Source organism: Megascapheus bottae, chromosome 11 (assembly GCF_031878675.1).
Source record: "Megascapheus bottae isolate mThoBot1 chromosome 11, mThoBot2.hap1, whole genome shotgun sequence".
Classification (NCBI taxonomy): domain Eukaryota; kingdom Metazoa; phylum Chordata; class Mammalia; order Rodentia; family Geomyidae; genus Megascapheus; species Megascapheus bottae.
Genome location: NC_143519.1, coordinates 17,982,496 through 18,002,568, shown reverse-complemented (window position 1 = coordinate 18,002,568; position 20,073 = coordinate 17,982,496). Strand labels below are relative to the sequence as shown.

At 35.5% G+C, this 20,073-nt stretch overlaps 1 pseudogene; it reads right to left on the bottom strand.

Moving 5' to 3' along the window:
* Positions 1–387: 387 nt before the first annotated feature.
* On the bottom strand, positions 388–5,717 carry LOC150056790 (elongation factor 1-alpha 1 pseudogene; annotated as a pseudogene).
* Between the last annotated feature and the right edge of the window lie 14,356 nt (positions 5,718–20,073).

Sequence of the window (20,073 nt, the reverse complement as noted above, 5' to 3'; positions counted from 1 at the left end):
GTGTCCAGGCTGAAAAATTGTTGGAAGCAGGGTGCTTTGGCTCACACTTGTCAGCCTAGCTACTCAGGCAGCTGAGACCTGAGAATCAAGTGATTTAGTGCCAGCGTTGGCATTAAAGACCATGATATTCTTTTTTTTTCTCTCTCATTAAACTGTTTTAATGAGTCTCAAAATTCCATGACAAATTTTCGGTCATGTTTCCATTAAAAAAAAGTACTGATTTTTAAAAATTAATAGAACTGCCACACACACACACACACACACACACACACACACACACACACACACAAATGATCCACAATCATTTTTCTTTCCTTCTGAAGGTTTTACAATGCATTATCATTAATCAGTCTTTTACCATTAAATGTAAATGGCCAAAATGGCCAATTGATATAAACAGCTCTGAGACCGTTCTTCCACCACTGGTGAAGACTGAAGTGGCAGGAGTTAGGGGTAATATTCATTTAGCCTTCTGAGCTTTCTGGGCAGACTTGGTGACCTTGCCAGCTCCGGCAGCCTTTTTGTCCACAGCTTTGATGACACTCACAGCAGCGGTCTGCCTCATATCACCAACAGCAAAACGACCCAGAGGAGGATTGTCAGAGAGGCTCTCTACATACATGGGCTTGCCTTGGAACCATATCAAAGACGGCAGTATCACCAGACTTCAGGCATGGAGGGCCCTCTTCCAGCTCCTTACCAGAACGGCCGTCAGTCTTCTCTTTCAGCTCAGCAAACTTGCAAGTGATGTGAGCAGTGTGCCAATCCAGCACAGGGGCACAGGCTTTGGCCTGGACGGTTCAGGATGATCACCTGAACAGTGCCGCTAGCTGTTCCACAGACAGATCATTCTTGCTGTCACCAACCACGTCGCCAAGGAGGAAATTTTGACTGACATGTTCTTGACATTGAATCCCACATTATCCCTGGAAAGAGCTTCACTTAAAGCCTCGTGATGCAGTTCAACAGACTTCACTTCAGGTGTGATATTGACAGAATCACAATTGACCTCCATGCCAGGCTGGAGGACACCGGTCTCCACGGGGTCCACAGGAACGGTGCCAATACCCCCAATTTTGTAGATATCCTGAAGGGGCAGGCGCAAAGGCTGGTCAGTGGGACCAGTTGGTGGCAGAATGCAATCGAAAGCCTCGAGCAAGGTGGTTCCACTGGCACTGCCATCTTTACTGGCGACTTTCCCATCCCTTGAACCAAGGTATATTGGCACTTGACTCCAGCATGTTGTCACTATGCCAACCAAAAATTGAAACAAATGCTACTGTGTCAGGGTTGTAGCCAGTTTTCTTCATGTAGGTGCTGACTTCTTTAACGATTTCCTTGTAGCTCTTCTGGCTGTAGGATGGCTCAGTGGAATGCATTTTGTTAACACCAACAATGAGTGTGTAAGCCAGAGGACTTGCTCACAGGTCTGCCCATTCTTGGGAATACCAGCTTCAAATTCACCAACACCAGCAGCAACAGTCTGTGTCCTGGGGCATCAATGATGGTCAGCTAATACTTGCTAAGACCCTGAGACTCTTATCACCAGTTAATCACTACAAAACCGGAAGTGGGGCTGTGGCTTAGGGGTAAGACAGTATCTTTGAGCTGAAGAGCTCAGGATAAGCCCCGGGTGCAGAGTTCAAGCCTCATGATCCTGCTCCACCCTCCCCCCACAAAATGCTTGAAAGTGGAAAATCTGGTACTTCACAAATTACAGTTGTGTGCTCATTTTTTTCTTAATGCTTACTTTTTATCTATGCTTCTTAAAACATTTGAATAGGAAAGCTAGCTAACATTCCACTGGATATAAACATGAACAGTAAGTACTTCAGAATGTGAGCCAGCAAATATCTTTCTATTCTTGTCTTGACCAAAGCAGACATCAGATATCCATTTGGGAAGTACACCCTGATGCACATCCATTCCCTTCCACACTGACACCTGCAGGCACTTTGAGATTCTTTATGTGGTGCTGGTCCTCTCAGTAGCACTTGAGTTACGTCCGACACTTGACATTACTCCTAATCTGCCTCAAATTTCTCTACTTTTGGGGAAATAAATGACCAGGCAAATCTATGGTCATAATCTAGAAAGTGAAACAAGAGATTATTGTCATATTAAGATGTATTGTTCTGTGCTGTTTGCTTACTGCAGTCCTTTTGACTGCTTGTTGACTATAATTGACAGATGAGGTTCAAAGCATCCAAGTGGCAGGACAAACATCTCTTCTTCTTGTTGTTACCTTGTCCCTCTCCTCCTCCTTCTCCTCCTCCTCCTCCTGCTCCTCCTCCTGCTCCTCCTCCTCCTCGTAGTCCTCCTCCTCCTCCTCCTCCTCCTTCTCCTTCTTCTTTAGTAAAGGGCTGAGGGCAAAGAGCTCCAAAGTACTAGAGAATGTCCAATTATTTAACATTCACCTAAGTTTTATCTACACTTGCTGAAATATTGTTTTAATTTTATTGTTTGGAATTTATATATTTTTTCTTTTATTAACTTATTTTCTGCCAGTCTTGGGCCTTGAACTCAGGGTCTATACCACTTGAGCCAAGGCATCACTTCTGGATTATTTTTTCTATTTATGTGGTTCTGAGGAATGTGGAACCCTGGTCTTGGTGCATGCTAGGCAAACATTCTATGATTAGGCCAAACTCCTGGCCCCAGGATTTGTATTTTCATAAACTAAAATACCTTGAAGTTACTCCTACAGTTATATCTGGACAAAGGTTACTGCCACATGGTATGCACTTGGCTTACCACGCCAGCATGCAGAAGTGTTTAACAAAATGAATTAGAGGCTGTAACCTGGGTTGCTTCAGCCTGGCAAACATGAATGCACAACACAGTATTAGTTTGCTCCAGGACTTGGTGCTATTCCAATACCCAAACTAGCAATTGCTTCCCCAGGAGCCTGGGAGAGCCTGCCACTTCTACACAGAAGTGGGGAAAGTGGCAGACTTTCCTTTGGGTATGTATATTAGGGCAGAGGTAACCAAAAATCGACCTCCGAATCTGAGAGAAGGCATATATTAATAATAACTGGCACATAAGTTGATTCAATTCAAATCAGAAGAAGCCTCAAAACTGTTGCGAAGTTTTTTCTCAAGCCTGAATGAAGCAGACATGAGACGATAACCAGGGTGAAGACAGCAACTGTGCTACACAGACACTCTGTATTCAAATGATAAATAAATGCTTCTTTAGCTTTATTGTTGTTGAGATCACACCTTAATAGATGTAGCAATAAATATAGCATATTTATTGCAATGGTCAATCATTTTATCTATATTAAGTTAAATTTCCTCTACAGCATCCAGGAATTCTGATGTACTGTGATAGTCAATGTTGATATTTCTAACAGCCTACTTTCATGGGGACAATAAATTACAGAGTATTGGTTTTACAGCTAGGTTTGAGACCTGCTAAACCTCTTATCTTTTGCAGCAGAAGACAGTGATAATACTATAATAAGTTTAAATTAGTCACATACTTGGGTGCTAAATCACTTGTATCTAAACCATTGTAAAGTTGTGTTGCATTCTGGCTTTAAAACATGTCGAGAGTGATAATCTTCACTATTATTCCCAGGCCTACCACTCTGCTTACAAAGCAATTGTCCTTTAGCTGTATTAGGCCAATAGACATGCAGCTGTTCTGTGATCCTATCGTTTTGCTCTACTTTCTTTAGTTCTCAATATAGTAGCAAGGCAGGCATTATGGCATACATCTCTCATCTCAGCTTCTTTTTTTTCATATATTTTTATTGTAATTAATAGAAGGGTTACATGATATTTGCTAGACAGAAGGTGCATTAATTCACATACATTGATACCCTTTCACATGTCTTGGTCCCCATTTCCCTCTCCCACCCCCACACCTCATCTTGTTTTCCCCCCTTCCCTATCCAATTTCAAATAACCAAATACATATATATCCGATATATCAGATAACAAAGTGAGATACTGTAACAATATGAGATAACCAAGGGACAGCAAAGGAGATGAGAGATAACATAGTACATTAGTTTGGCCTAGTGGTAGAGTGCTTGCCTAGCATTCACCTGGGTTTGATTCCTCAGTACCACATACATAGATAAAAGCCTGAAGTGGTGCTGTGGCTCAAGTGATAGAGCTCTAGCCTTGAGGAAAGCCCAAGACACTGCTCAGACCCTGAGTTCAGTTCCTAGGACTGTGAAAAAAAAAAGGAAGATTATATTAGTTCCTCGTTAGTAGAGTGGTTAGTATCCCCACCTGTCATCTCAGCTTCTTGGGAGATGGAGACTGAAGATAATAGTTCAACAGCAACCAAGACCATGTGGTACAAGATTCCCTCAACTCAATCATGAAGCAATAATGAAGAACTAGGCTTGGGGGTGGGGAAGAGAGGATATCTTTACTCTTAATTATATGGGTGATATGATGAGAAAGATCTATCCTCTCTCAAGGCCAGTACTAAGCAAAACCATGAAAACCTATAGAAAACAGGCCTAATCTAAAGAGATCTGAATGCATGCTAAATATGTAAGGAACTTGCTTCACAAATCAAAGATCTCCAGTTCAAAGTAGAGTACTGAAAAAGATAAAGAAACCTAATATGATCACTAACAACTTAAAATAAATTGATACATTGTTTCACACAAAGGCTCCACTGAATACCACTTTCACTTACAATGTAAGTGAAGGATTTTACCGCTATGTAGTCCTTACAATTTCATGCATTCTGGTTTCTGACTTCTAGTCTCCCTTACTCTGATATACTATGAGTGCCTCTGTGTGTGTGTGTGTGTGTGTGTGTGTGTGTATTTGTTGACTTTGTGCATTTGTAATAATCTGTTTTTAATTTGATAATATTTATGGTCTAGTATTCAAACTATTTCCAAAAGTTTTGCTTACAAATCTCTATTTTGGGTGGTATAATATCTATACTATAGAATTTTTCAACACTCCAAATACAAGCCTTCTCTCCCATCCTATATCTTCTTCCCACATTAAAAAAAATGGAAGCCAGCAAAGTGGGAAAAAGGAGAAATTCTGATTTGATGTTGTCCTATCTGTCGCAATCTAATTTTCCTCTTCTGTTTCATCAAGCATCAAGTTTAGAAGAGGTAATAAAAACAAAACAGAGTATTTCAAAGTTCCAAAGTGTTGACAAAAAACTAGAACTGGTGGCACACACCTTCAATCCTAACTACTTGGAAGGCTAAGACCTAAGGATCATGGCTCAAAGTCAGCCTTTGAAGGAAAGACCATGGGACACTTATCTCCAATGAATCCTACCCAAATAGGAAGTGGAGCTGCGGCTTAATTAAATCACTAGCCTTGAGTCACAGAAATTTAGGGACAGCTCTCAGGCTCTGAATTCAAGCTCTCAGACTGGCACACACAAACACACACACACACACATACACACACACACACACACACACACACATATATATATATATATATATATATATATACAGAGAGAGAGAGAGAGAGAGAGAGAGTAAAGTGTGAAGTGAGCAGAATTCTGATCACTTTTAACATCTGCCTGTTATCTGACTGAAATAATATTTTCTTTTTGGCAACTATATTATCTGATCAAAGAAATGCAATTTATAATGAAAAAGTAGAAAAATCAGGAGCTTCATAATGCAAAACTAACTACTCACTCATAACTACTCACTCTACTCACTCAAAATAACCTACTCCCTTGTTGGGTAACTCACGATCCACCTCCATGATTCCAGAGCTAGGTCTCCTTCTGACTTGTTATATCGCTGACACTAACAAGTGGGCCTCATTGACTCAAACGGAACTGTGTCATGTAGGAAGTTTACACTGGGAAAGACATCACACTACATCCTTTGCACATGGAATTCAGAGGGCATTCAGAGCTGGTCCACAGGTATGCAAAGCAGTATCAGTTACCGACCATTCGCTCTAGGAAAGGGAACTGTTTCATGTCCCATACCTTTCTCTGAGCTTTTGATTCTGATTGATTTTATTTTCATTTAATTCGGTTTCATTGTTTTCCTCATTAGTGGCTTACTAAGATCACTATTAATTATATATCTGGTGGGTCTTAATCGTAATTCTGCATCTATAAATTCATTGGGACACAGTTGAAAGTAATGTATAGCATTGTATGTGTATCCTGGATCTTCCTTGTCCTTCTTTAAACAGCACACAAAACATTTTGTAGGATTTACTTTGTATTATATAGTACATGTAATGTGCAGATGCTTTAAAGTGCACTGGAGGATGTGTGTTGGTTACATGCAAATGCCTTAACATTTTATATGATGCTTTTGAGAACCGGCAGATCCTTTTATCTGGTGAAATAATTGATGCAATCTGAAAATGACTATTTTTTTTAAGTAGGGGTCAATTTGTTAAAGTGAATAAAATTTCAGTCACATACAGTGACTCTCCTACTGTTCATCAACCTAGTTTCTAAGTTGCCAGCCTCAAACTGGTTTATCTTGATTCATTTGCCAATTCTTTTTATCCATCAACCATTGCCAGAAATATAATCAAGCACTGTCAATATCCCTAGCATGAACCCACACTGTGAGAAGTTGGAAATTTTCCATTGTAGAATAAATGACCACAAATCTCTCTATATCAATTCACTAAAAATTCCAATATTCTCTCCACTATGCCAATATAAGTAGTATTGAATAAATGTGAAAGTGAAAGATCTAAAGAGTAAAGAATTTGCAAGAGAACTATAGCATTTGATGTTACTATTTCCCAGTACTTCTTACAGCATGAATAAAATATTGGGAAAGGTATTGAACAGTCTTAAATGGGCCTGGAAGTTTAAATTGGACTTGTTCATATTCTTTGTGCAATCAAAGGATAAGTGAAGGAATCAAAGTGTTGAGAACATTGAAGGTAAGGTAGGATTAAAAAGAAATCGTGGATATCTGAGAACATACAGAAGAAAAAGTAAACTAAAAGACATTAAGTAAAGTCTCAAAACTATTACTGTAATATATTTCAAGTTCTTAGGACTTTCAAAGTTAAAATAGCATTGTAAGGAATGATTAATATATTATCCAATGATAATAATATATTTTGTTAATTCTTTTATTAGTTAATGTTCATAGAAAATTTTGTCGATCTTGGGGTTTGAACTCTGGGCCTGGATGCTGTCTCTGAGTCCTTCAGCTCAAGGCTAGACATCTACCACCTTCAACCATGAGACCACTACCTCTTTTCTGGTAAATTGGACATAAGAATCTCTTGGAGTTTTGTGCCCAGGCTTTGAAATATGATTCTCAGATCTCACACTCCTGAGTAAATAGGATTACAGGCATGAACCACTAGTGCCCAGCTTCACAGAATATTTTTCAAGTAAGTATCTGTTCTGACTACATAAATCTGAAGGCAAATAGAATTACTCATAAGATCACAAAATACTTTTAAATAGCTTGCTTCCTAAGTGTTTTTTGTTATTTCTTTGTGCATATGCATGTATATATGCATATGCCTATACATGAATGTAAGTATATACATATACACATATATTATTTTTGTGTTTGTTTATACATATATCTGTACATGAATGTGTGTGTATATGCTTACATATAAACACATATATACACACATGTCTAGAATGCATGTGTATGCATATATGTATTATTTATGTGGTACAAATGTGTGCACATGTATTTATACACGTATATGTATCTATCAATTAATGTTCACATTTCCAGTGGTATTTAATGACCCATAGGCTAGATATTTTGACTCATAAATAGTTGATTACAAATATATTTAACATTACTTTGAGAAATATATAGCATATTATCACTGTAAGAGTATAAAAGTAGAAAAAAAACCTTAACAATTTTAAATATTAATTGCTTATTCATGATTCAAGCTTGTATCACAAATCACCTATATAACTATTTGCAATACTGCCAATAATGTAATTAATTTAAACATGTACCCTGGATTATAGTAGAACACAATTCTTTAGGAACACAAAATGTTCTACATATAAACTATGGAACTTTGATTCATCCTCTTAGAAATGTAAATGTTTTATAATATATAAGCATATATACTATAAGTCTATATATGTAAATATATGTCTTATTTTCCTTAGTGAGAAATTTGCAATTTCATCTCTTACTCTGTAAGTAGTTTGGGAATAGGCGCTATGCCCTTTGTTCTAACATTGGTGATTTATCTGGTCTGGCATTCTCTGCTCTGAAAATATAATTTGAAGATCATTTTCAACCTCTGTGCTTAAGAATTTACAGGGCTTAGAATTTACAAAAAGGGTAGAGATTCATCTTAAGCAAGACTATGCCAATTGCTTGTGACATTTATCCTCTCAAGCCAGATGGCAGTAGAATAAAACTTGGGTCCTATTTTTCCTTTATATATTATTCAGAATCTAATTTTATGTTTAAATGCTAAAACCAACAACAGATATCAATATTTCAATCATCTATTCATTCAAGTACCTCAATGGAAAAAATTAAAGCAATAATATTAGCATATTATTTTAGTTAGTTATTTTAGTAGTGATATTACTCAGAAAAAGAAATTGAGTATATAACAATCATAGGAAAATATCATTTGCTTTCATAGAAAATTAATATTTTACTTGAATCTGCTGATTAAGTTTCTAGTTCTCTAAACCTTTTGAGGAGAAAATTGCTTTTAATATCTGAGTGTTTTGAAATAGTCATGCAATGAAATGACTTTAAATACAGGCACAGAGAAAATAAAGTGTCATTCTCAAACCTGAAAATTTTGGATGTGAGATATTAAAAGCAATATGCCATATAGAAACATTTTCCTTGACAATGATTTTTTCCATAATGATACAGAATGTAAAATATTCAAGTTATTGTGGCTGTAATATTTAGAGGTGAAAAATTATTGCACTTACCTGTGTATCAGTCGCTCAAGACTGTTGTCCTAGCTACTTAGGATGCCATACTTTCAGTCCTATTTTGCTTTCAATTATTTTTTATCTCATCAGATCTCTGTTTTCTGCCTGGAGACAAACTTGGTCTTCATTAATATGCCTGACATATTCATTGGTATATACTCTCACTAATTGTGTGCCAAAGCTTACCTTAAACTGTGTGCCTCCTGATCTCTTTACCTGAATATCTGGGATTATATAGATGTGAAATGCTCTGTCTAATCTGCAAGTAAATTTTTATATATTTTTAATTTAATTTTTCTTGACAAGGTGATGTACAGAGGGGTTATAGTTATACACATAAGGCAATGCGTACATATTTTTGTCAACCATTACTACTCCTTCCCTCATTAACAGTCTTTCTTCTGGCATCTTCCATTGACAGGATGAATTACAAGTTAGCTTAATTACTATTCTCCTTTAGTCAATCTGTTCATTCTTGGACTGCATTTTGCAATGCCTACTTTAGATGTTTGGCATATTGAATTAATGAATGAATTTATAAGTTCAGTTTTACTGATTTTTTATTGTAATAGTTCTTTCTGAACACAAGGCTTGTTCCAGTAGAGGAAAATTTGCATATAGTATCTCCAAATCCCATCTCTCGCACAGTTTCTTCTTTGTGTGTGCTTAGAATGCTGTTTAACTATATGTTGAAATGTATGTCTTTCTTGACTATGGTCTTTACTTTTCAATATTTTACTTATGTTTAATATTTCCTTTCTAGCTAATATTTTTCAGAAATATACATTTTCTTTGTAAATGGTTTTAAACGTATATACTGTTTATTAAAAAAATCCTTTTCATTCTGCAATAACTTACCTATTTTGTTTATTTCTTACAATTTTGCTAATTTATAATACTCTTCCAACAAAGCTGATCACCTTCTGTGTTTGATATTTTTTTTATTATGGCTGCCCTATGAAAAAAGAAACAGGAATTAATTGTACTGGAACTAACTGCTCTCTAATTTGTATGTTCTACCTCTGTCTCAGATTTTACTTCATCGGCCTAACCAGAGCCTTCCTGTGATTGCAATATTTAACTCCATTTATTATTTTTCTAGAAGCCCACTGGGCAGTAGAATCTTCCTTACTCTTTCTCAGCCAAATTTACAACATGCAAACTCAACAAAGTTCAAAACCCATATCTCCTTCCTATAGATAGTTTTCAATATGTATTTAAATATCTTTTTATTTCAAGACTCTTCCCTCTTCCCCTATTGAAGTTCACTTCAGATGATATTCCTTTACTACCAAACTTGCTTTTATATACCATATTCTTGCGACATAAATAAACCAAGCAAATAAAAATATCCATATATACAATTTATATTCCATTTTTGATTTTTATACTTTTTTATTTTCAGGATCTATTCTTTTATGAAGATATTTTGCATTTATTAAAGATACACATTTTCTCACAAGCATTTAGCAATATTAATAGTGAATATTATTTTTCTTATAATAGTAATTTTGAAAATCATTTGAGGCTTGGTTCCAGTTAGACTTTTTCATAATATGACACAGCTTCACTGATTCTACTGATCTCCTCTGCTCTAGTAGACCAAGACTGTTAAATAACATTTTTAATCACAATTTTTCAGCTCACAGATTTAAAAATAAATGCACTCACTCAAAAATAAGATGACGTCTCCATCATTTATCACCCAGATACCTGCATTGCAGATAACTTTTCACCATCCCAAATCTAATGATCCATTTGGACAGATTATCCTAGATAGTGTTAAACTGCCTAGTCTGCAACTCTCACAATACAGAACCTCTTTTGGGCTGTGAAAAAAGTAGGTAGGTACATTTTTCCTTTGCTTGTCAAACCTGGAGCCAAGAAAGTCCATCTATTTTGTTAAAAAAAATACTTTCTCCACATTTTCCTGTTCATCTATACTCATAAAAAAGGTATGAATGGCATTTCAGTGAAAATTAGCAAAACAAAAATATTATAAACATGAGATCTGTGAATGAATTTTCGAGTTCCTATTTGACATATGTTCTTTTTTTATTTTTTTCATATTTTTTATTGTAATTAATAGAAGGGTTACATGATATTTGCCAAATAGATGGTGCATTAATTCCCATACATTGATACCCTTTCACATGTCTTGGTCCCCATTTCCCTCCCCCCCAATCCCCACCCCTCATCTTTTCCCCCGTTCCCTATCCAATTTCAAATAACCAAATACAAATATATCCGATATATCAGGTAACGAAGTGAGATACTGTAACATTATGAGATAAACAAGGGAGAGCAAAAGAGATGAGAGATAACATAGTACCTTAAGAACCACAATCATTCATTATATGGCTTATGTTTCTATATCCTAGACATCCTTTCATTAAGTGTCCTACTATATGGCCTTTTGTACCAAGGTTTTGCTCTATTGCAAATCTCTGCTAGGAGAGCCCAAGGTTTCTACTGATTATGACAAATGAGGGAAACCATTGAGCCTAAGTTCCTTTGAGTCTGGCTTACTTGACTTAATATGATTTTTTCTAAGTCTTTCCATTTCCTAACAAATGGGGCAATGTCATTCTTTCTGACAGCTGTGTAGAATTCCATTGTGTACAAATACCACATCTTGTTGATCCACTCATCAACTGAGGGACATCTGGGCTGGTTCCATATCTTTGCTATGGTAAATAGTGCTGCAATGAACATTGTTGTGCTGGTGGATTTAGTATGGCTTTGTTTCTGGATGATTGGGTAAATGCCAAGTAGTGGAATTGCTGGGCCATAGGGGAGCTCTATGTTTAGTCTTTTGAGGAACTGCCATACTGTTTTCCATAGTGGTTGAATGAGTTTGCACTCCCACCAACAGTGTAGTAGTGATCCCTCCTGGCCACATCCCCTCCAGCATCTGCTGTTACTAGTTTTCTTGATCCTGGCTATTCTAACTGGAGTGAGGTGGAATCTTAGAGTTGCTTTGATTTGCATTTCTTTTGTGACCAGAGATGTTGAGCATTTTTTCCATGTGTCTATAGGCCATTTTTGTTTCTTCTTCAGAGAAGACTCTCTTTAAGTCTTTGGCCCATCTTTTAATGGGATGGTTTATTTCTCAATCCTGACTCCCAATATCAATGGACTTAACTCTCCAATTAAACGGCATAGATTATCTAGTTGGATCAAAAAATAGGATCCATCGTTCTGCTGTCTTCAAGAGACCCATCTTAACCAAAAAAAGAAACACCTTTTGAAAATGAGAGGTTGGAATAAACTCTATCAAGCTAACGGTCCCCATAAACAGGCTGGAGTTGCCATCCTCATATCAGATAAAATACACTTCAAACTAAAATTAGTAAGAAAAGACAAAGAAGGTTACTACATACTACTAATGGGATCTTTCCTCCAGGAGGACATAACCATCCTAAATATCTACACACCGAATCCCAGAGCTCTTAACTTCATCAAGCAAACTTTACTTTCACTGAAACCATACATAGATTGAAACACCATGATTGTTGGTGACTTTAACACACAACTCTCACCTATGGACACATCAACCAGGCAAAAACTCAACAGAGAAACCTTAGAATTGAACAACTATATAGACCAACTAGATCTAACAGACATCTGCAGATTATTCCACCCAGCAACAACACAATATACGTTTTTCTCAGCAGCACATGGGGCATTTTCCAAAATAGACCACATTTTAGGCAATAAAACAAACCTGGACAGATTCAGAAACACTGAAATTATAACCTGCACTCTCTCAGACCACAAAGGCATCAAATTGGGACTGAACACACAACTCCACCAATGAAAACCCTGTAAGTCATGAAGATTGAACAACACATTGTTGAATCACCAATGGGTCATCGAAGAGATCAGAACAGAAATGCAACAGTTTATGAAATTTAACAAAAAGGAACACACAAAATACCAGCTCCTTTGGGACACGGCAAAGGCAGTACTCAGAGGAAAAATTTATAGCTCTGAGTGCCTACAATAACAAATAGGAAAAAAAATCACAAACCAACAATTTAATGTGTCACCTTAAGCTCCTGGAAAAAGAGCAACAAATCAAACCTTATCCCACTAGAAGGAAGCAAATTATTAAAATCAAAGCAGAATTAAATGAATTGGAGTATAAAAAAAACTATAGAAAGAATCAACAAAACAAGGAGTTGGTTCTATGAAAGAATTAACAAAATTGACAAACCCTTAGCAAATCTTACCAAAAAAAGAAGGGAGCATACTGAAATAAACAAAATCACAGACGAAAATGGTAATATCACGACAGAAATTACCAAGATCCAGAGTATCATGAGGGAATACTTCTCAAACCTTTATGCCAACAAATTTGAGAATCTAGAAGAATGGACGAATTCCTAGTCAATATTGACATACCCACACTGAACCAAGAAGAACTAACCCAACTAAACAGGCCTATTTCAAGCACTGAAATAGAAATGGCAACAAGAGAACTTCCACCCAAGAAAAGCCTAGGGGCCAGATGGATTCACAGCTGAATTCTATAACATCTTCAGAGCAGAGCTCACACCAAAACTCCTCAAGCTCTTCAACGAAATTGAAAATAAAGGTTCTTTACCAAACTCATTCTTTGAAGCCAGTATTACCCTCATCCCCAAACCTGACATATGTTCTTACAAACTGTGATTCGCATGCAGAGCAGAATCTAACTCTAAAATCCTTTCCTATGCAGATCTAACATTTGTACAGGATAGTCACATGATTTTCCATGATGCAATGATTGGCTCCTGTCATTCTGGATGGGATTAATTCTTAGCTAGCTACCAGATTACTGTTATTGATAAGTGTATGTTGTAACATATGTTTATTTTTCTGTAACCTACCTCTACTTAGCTCATTGGAAAATAAGACAGACTGAAAGGATTCTAAGAAATATTTTTAGTATCACATTAGGAGGTGTTTCTCAGTATTTACATGCTGTTTGAACACAGAAATGTCTGAAAGAAATATAATATTTTTGCTACAGCTATTTGATGTGTTGTCCTTTTAAAGCCAGTTACTATCTTTTCACATTTGGAAAGGTACTGTTATTTTCCTGTGACTAATGTAATGGTTGTGGATAGTTATCAAAGAGTGGAAAAAGCTACATCTTTATTACATTATATAATAATAAACATTCAGTAAATTTACACTTTTTGTTTTGTGTTTTGCTGCCATGAAATGTTAATGCTATTTTTAACATGCCCTAAAAATTGTGGGATGTAAAGAAGAATGAGATAAATGTTAATTGCCTCATATTGGAGCAACTATAGTAAACAGACTATTGTTTAATTTTATCCTTTTGTATTTTAATTAGTACTGCTATTACATATGCATATATATGTATTTTTCTAGCATTATTGGATCTGTTGTATATCATATTTTATGATGAAATTTCTGCTTTACTGATTGTAATACCATATTCTTCTATTTTGGTAAATCTATTAACATAAAGTAGGATTATTTGAATACTCCCAAATAATGTGTGTATACATTCACATGTCTGTATGTATGTACATGTATGTATTAGTTACTTGGATATGTAAACATCTAAGCATTCAATAGATGTTATGGTTTTTATTATCCCCAGTTTATTGACTAACATGTACTTAAAATTTTTTGAATATTTTACTCTATACACTGCTTAAAACCCTCCTCTCATTTTTGAGAATTTTAAAGAGCAGATTTAGCTCTTTGTCTATCCATACTTTGTTTCCTCAGTATCCTTCTTTATGTTCTTATCTCACAGTCCTTTTTCAACTCCAATGATCTCCCGTTAGTTGAAAATGAAGAAGGCTAAAACCACTCAAAAGCTGTGTATGACTGTAGGTGGTTTTCTGGAAGAAAATACCACTGCAGATTGATCTACCCGGGCATATGACTAATATACCTATGATTCACTTTCCCTGATTAATTTCCCAGGAATAATTCCTTCATTGCTTTTTTGTGGGTAAGTGTGGAGGTGTCTAATCCTCTTAGGAAGAGCAAACCACATAAATGCTGGTTTCTTTAAGCTTTCAATAAGTTCATTTCTACTTCTCTTAGTCCCCTGGGTCTATTACTGCCACTAGCTGTATTTAGGGCATGCAGTAGGAAGTCTATTTTTCAAACTTTCTTGAGAATAAACTTGCAAACTCAGTGTAGGACTGGGGAGGATTTGGTTCTCGATACGCATATGTTTTCAAGGTGAACAGGAGCAGAAATGCTTATATCTAGACAGGTTATTCCTAGATCTTTCTTCTGCCATCTTAAATCTCATTTTGCTCATCTGATAAATGAATTAGCATTTCTTCATTTATCACAAATTTCTGGCATTTTGCTTATCATCTTTTTCCCTTTGCCTTTTCAACCTTTGAAATTTTGCCATATTCATATCCTTTATGTTATTGGAGTTTTATAAAAAATCAGGGTAAAACTACATTTTTATCTGTAATACTGGTTGTTTCTTTCAAATGTAATCAGCTCTTTTAAAAATGAGTTTATTTATTGCTTCCAAATGCCACAGAAACAATGATGATATAAAAGATAATATTAAGTTGTGTTTCAGTTGGCTGTGGCTCCTCTAGCATAAAAAAAAAAAAAAAAAAAAAACTGGATGGCTAACAAAATAGAAATTCATTCCTTATAGCTTAGGATTCCCAGAAATCTAAGAACTATTGATTCTATCTGAGGAAAGAATCACTTCCAGGAATGCAACAGTCATCTAGTCTTATATTTCTGTGTTGGGAGAAAGAAAGACGAAGAGTATACTTATCTTCTTAGTTTCTGAAAGTGTCTTTGACACTAACATGGAGCTCTAGCCTCATGACCTTTTCTATGACTAATGACGTCTGAGGTCACAGCATATTAATTTGAGGGCACAGTAAATTAGTAGAGTAAATTAAAAGTTGTTTTAAAATCTGAGCTCATAAATTAAAGTGAAATATTAATAAGCCTTTTTCACACAGCACATGATCTTGTCTTCTTTTCCAAACATGATTGTAAATTTTTGTGTTTTTCTTCTTTCTTTCTTTCTTTCTTTCTTTCTTTCTTTCTTTCTTTCTTTCTTTCTTTCTTTCTTTCTTTATTTTGGTGGGGCTTGCAGCTTGAACTTTGCCTGGGTGATGTCCCTGAGCTCTTCAGCTCAAGGCTACCACCCTACCCTTGAGCCAAGTGTGAGCCACGGAGCCCGGTTTATGTTTTTCTTTAGCTTGTTTTCTTAAATAGCCAATGTGCCTTTTCAACATAGATCTCCAGTAACTATTATATATATATATTAAATGAAGCCTGACTTACAAGATATCCTATCGCACAACTTCCTTCCTGGTATGCATGTAGACTTCCTTTTACATGAGTATTAATTTCATGAATGCATTACTGACCAGGAACAAGCAAATATAGTCTACTGATATAATTTTCATGCCAAGTCTAAGTTAGAAATTTATTTTCTTTATATTCAAGGAGCAATTAAAAATAAAAAATATAGCTCTGAACAGGGGATTCTAAACAAAGTTTGAATGTTGATATTTATTATATAAAGTTAATCTCTAATTAGAGCATTTTTCTTCCATGTCACTTAAATGCCAAATTGCACTTTTGCTGGGGCCAACCGGCAGCAAACCAGGGTTCGCAGATTGGGGTTCCTGAAATAGGGGGCAAGGACTAGGAAGAAATAGAAGAGAGACAGACACACCGGGTCCTGGATGTCCGCAGTCCAGGTAAAGACTGCCCCATTTATTTTTCACTGCAGCTTCTTCCCTCCTCCAGACCCAGGAACCTCCAGGTGTTACATTCATATGGTAAATCTCAGGTCATTTACATAGAATAGGGCCAGAAAACAATAAGACAATAAAGCCATTGTCTGATGCAAGTCAAGATACAGTTTGATTCCACTCTGGCTCCCAACACACTTCTGATACTGTTTGTTTTTTTTCCCTATGTGGTTCTATACCACATTAACTAGAAATTGAGAAGACAGAGATTTTAATTTCACATTTTTATTAAGAATTGTCCATCTACTTATAATAGGATATCTCATTTCAAAGTGCATTGATATGAAATCCCTTTAATTTTCTCTTTATAAGACTCTAATTAGCAAGATATTTAGATGTCCTTTATTATAGAAAGATAAAACTGATTTATTGAAAATGAGTAATTATTACAAGGTTATGTGAGGAAAGCATTGGGTAACCTCATGCTAGAGTCAACCTTTCTCTTTAAATAATAGAGTCTGTCAATTTTTCTCAATAAATAAAATATTAAAATGTATATATATGATTAATTTATGATGCATATAATTTCATATTAATTTGTGATGTACAGAAGAAAAGTTATAAGTTCAAAAATCTTGACTTTCCTCTTACATAACTAATATAATTTCAGCTGTTTAGAATTATAATTTTAATTGTATGATTTTAATCACTGAAATATCAAGTATTTTACTCCATTAAATTTTTGATTTATCAAAAACAGACTCTGATGTTTAATAATTATGTGAGCTATGTATAAACTGTTTCTCTTTCCTTCTAGAGATTTCCTGCTTTGGAAAGTTTTATATTACCTTAATGGAGAACAAGAATATAGGTTCAAAATAATCTAGGATTATTTTAATTATATCATAATTTTATGCTTTATATCACAAATTAAGTTTAATTTTAAAATGTTATGCATATATATGCTTAAATATTCATATATGACTATAAGCTTGTATTTATGCATGTACCTATGTACAAATGTGTATATATAAATACATATATATGTTCTAACATGTGCATATATATACATATACACATAGGTACATACAAACATACACACATGCATACATACATAAATACTGTATGCAGATAGAAGGGGCCAGGCTCAAATACCAGTGGCAGCCTAAATTCAGCCACATTTCTCATTATACATTGAATGTTATAATTTCCCTATGAACTTGTAAAAGAGCTATTCAGGTTGTGATTTTTGAATATTTTTCCTGTTGAAAAGTCCCTTTACAAAATAGCTTTGATCACTAGAGGAAGTACAGAGAATTTCCTTTGACATATGTACATTACCCAACACTTCTTGTCAAAAGTGTTATGAGAGGCATCAAACTGAGTCTCCTTGTGTGTTGTTAGGGAAGCTTAGAAAAAAGCATAGAGGACAGGAGCCATTTCAATATTATGAAGTCCCTGCTTAGCTCCAAAATACTTCCTATGGTCAGAGTAAAATATGGTGTAAGGCCAGTCAGAAAGAGGATAGCAAATAAACAAGAACAGCTCAGTAAACACATCCAAACCAGACTGAGACAGAAAATCCAACACGTTGCTCATGTGGCCCTCTGAGTGTCAGTGAAAAAAACATTTTAACTTAGGTCAGCAATTGCCTGAGTAGTTTCTGCTTCTCTCTGACCACAGCTGTCTGATGAAAAATGCAATGAAATCCAGCAAACATCCTTAAAAGAGAAAAACTTCAAAAGAGAGTATTGGGAGGAAAAAAATTAGGGACATTCACTTCTCAGGTGCTTTTAAAGATACTAGACAGGAGTTGGAAATAATCTTCCCATGCTACACTGAAAAGTGAAATCAGGTGAAAGGAAAGCTTTGCAGGCCTAGATTAAAGTGGATCCATTCCTGTCTTGGTTCCTTAATATCATTTTCAGTACAAATCATTTCAAGTAGCTCACATTTGATTACACTTGAAATTCACTTTCTTGGATTAAAAAAATAAAAGCATTCACAAACTTGCCTTTTGGATTGTGTTTACTTAATAGTTTTATTGTTTTTGTCATATGCACACACACATACACATGATGTACAGAATTGTAATTGTTCAAAACTATTCCCCATATCTCAGTTTTTTTGTAGATAAATTATATATAGTACTGTAGGCTATAGTCATATAGACTAACTGAATCATCTGAATTCAATTTATGGACTCTTATTTCAAAAAGGACTGAAATATAGCGCAATAAAGGGTCAGGTTTAATAATTCTATGTACCTTGGGCTGGGAATTTGACCTAGCAGTAGAGTGCACAAAGGCCCAGGCTTGATTCCTAGATACCACACACAGAGTATCTTGAAATGGTACTGTGGCTCATATGATAGGACACTAGCACTGAGAAAGCCCAAGGACAGTACTCAGACCCTTAGTTCAAGCCCTAGGACTGGAAAAAAAATTGTGTGTACCTAACTTGATAACTTTTATTTCCAAGGTCCAAATTAAGAATATATATTTCTGTTATAAAATTTACCTTTTCTGATTAAATGTATATTAATCACCCAATATTTTTTCACATACTATTATAATTTAATAGAAATGTTCCATACATATTACATAGAATATATAAACTCATTATGTATACATGCACACATGTAAGCATAGATAATATATTTTTTCTAGTATCCGCATCTTACACACATACTGCTTGCTTGCTTGGCTAGTGCTAGAGTAAACTGGATTTTTGCTACTTAATTTGAAATATGATATCAGGACTTTTAAACCTTGCTAGCGTTAAACTTCACTTCTTCAGATCTCAACCTCCTGAGGAACTAGGATTACAAGTCCATGCCAGCAGTTCTGAGAACTTTACATTCCCTTTTTTTTTTTTTGCCATTCCTGGGCTTGAGCTCAGGGCCTGAGCACTGTCCTTGGACTTTGTCAAGGCTAGAGCTCTACCACTTGAGCCTCGGCACCACTTCCGGCTTTTTTCTATGTGGTACCGAGGAATCCAACCTGGGTCTTCGTGCATGTCTAACACTAGTCCAAATTCCCAGTCCGAAAACTTCATATTCTTTAAAAAATTTACAAAGCCTTTGAAACTTGTTTCCCCCCATCCTCAGTCCTAGGTCTTGAACTCAGTGCCTGGGCACAGAACCACTTCTGGCTTTTTCTGTGGATGTGGTACCAATGACTCAAACCCAGGGCTTTGTGCATGCTAGGCATGCACTTTGCATCTCTTGGTCCTCTGCATATTTCGAGTAATTATTGGCATATTTGTCTAGAATTTTTATAAATATAAGTTCATTTATTTATTTTAAAATATTAAAAAAGAAAATTGTTAGTTTGTAATCAATTGATTGTACTTTTTGATTAATGTAGTTCCACTTTATAATGTATAACAAATATGTCTGGGAAATATTACTTTAATTACTTGTTAGTAGCAGGAAACAGCTCTTGTTTTCAGAAGGATT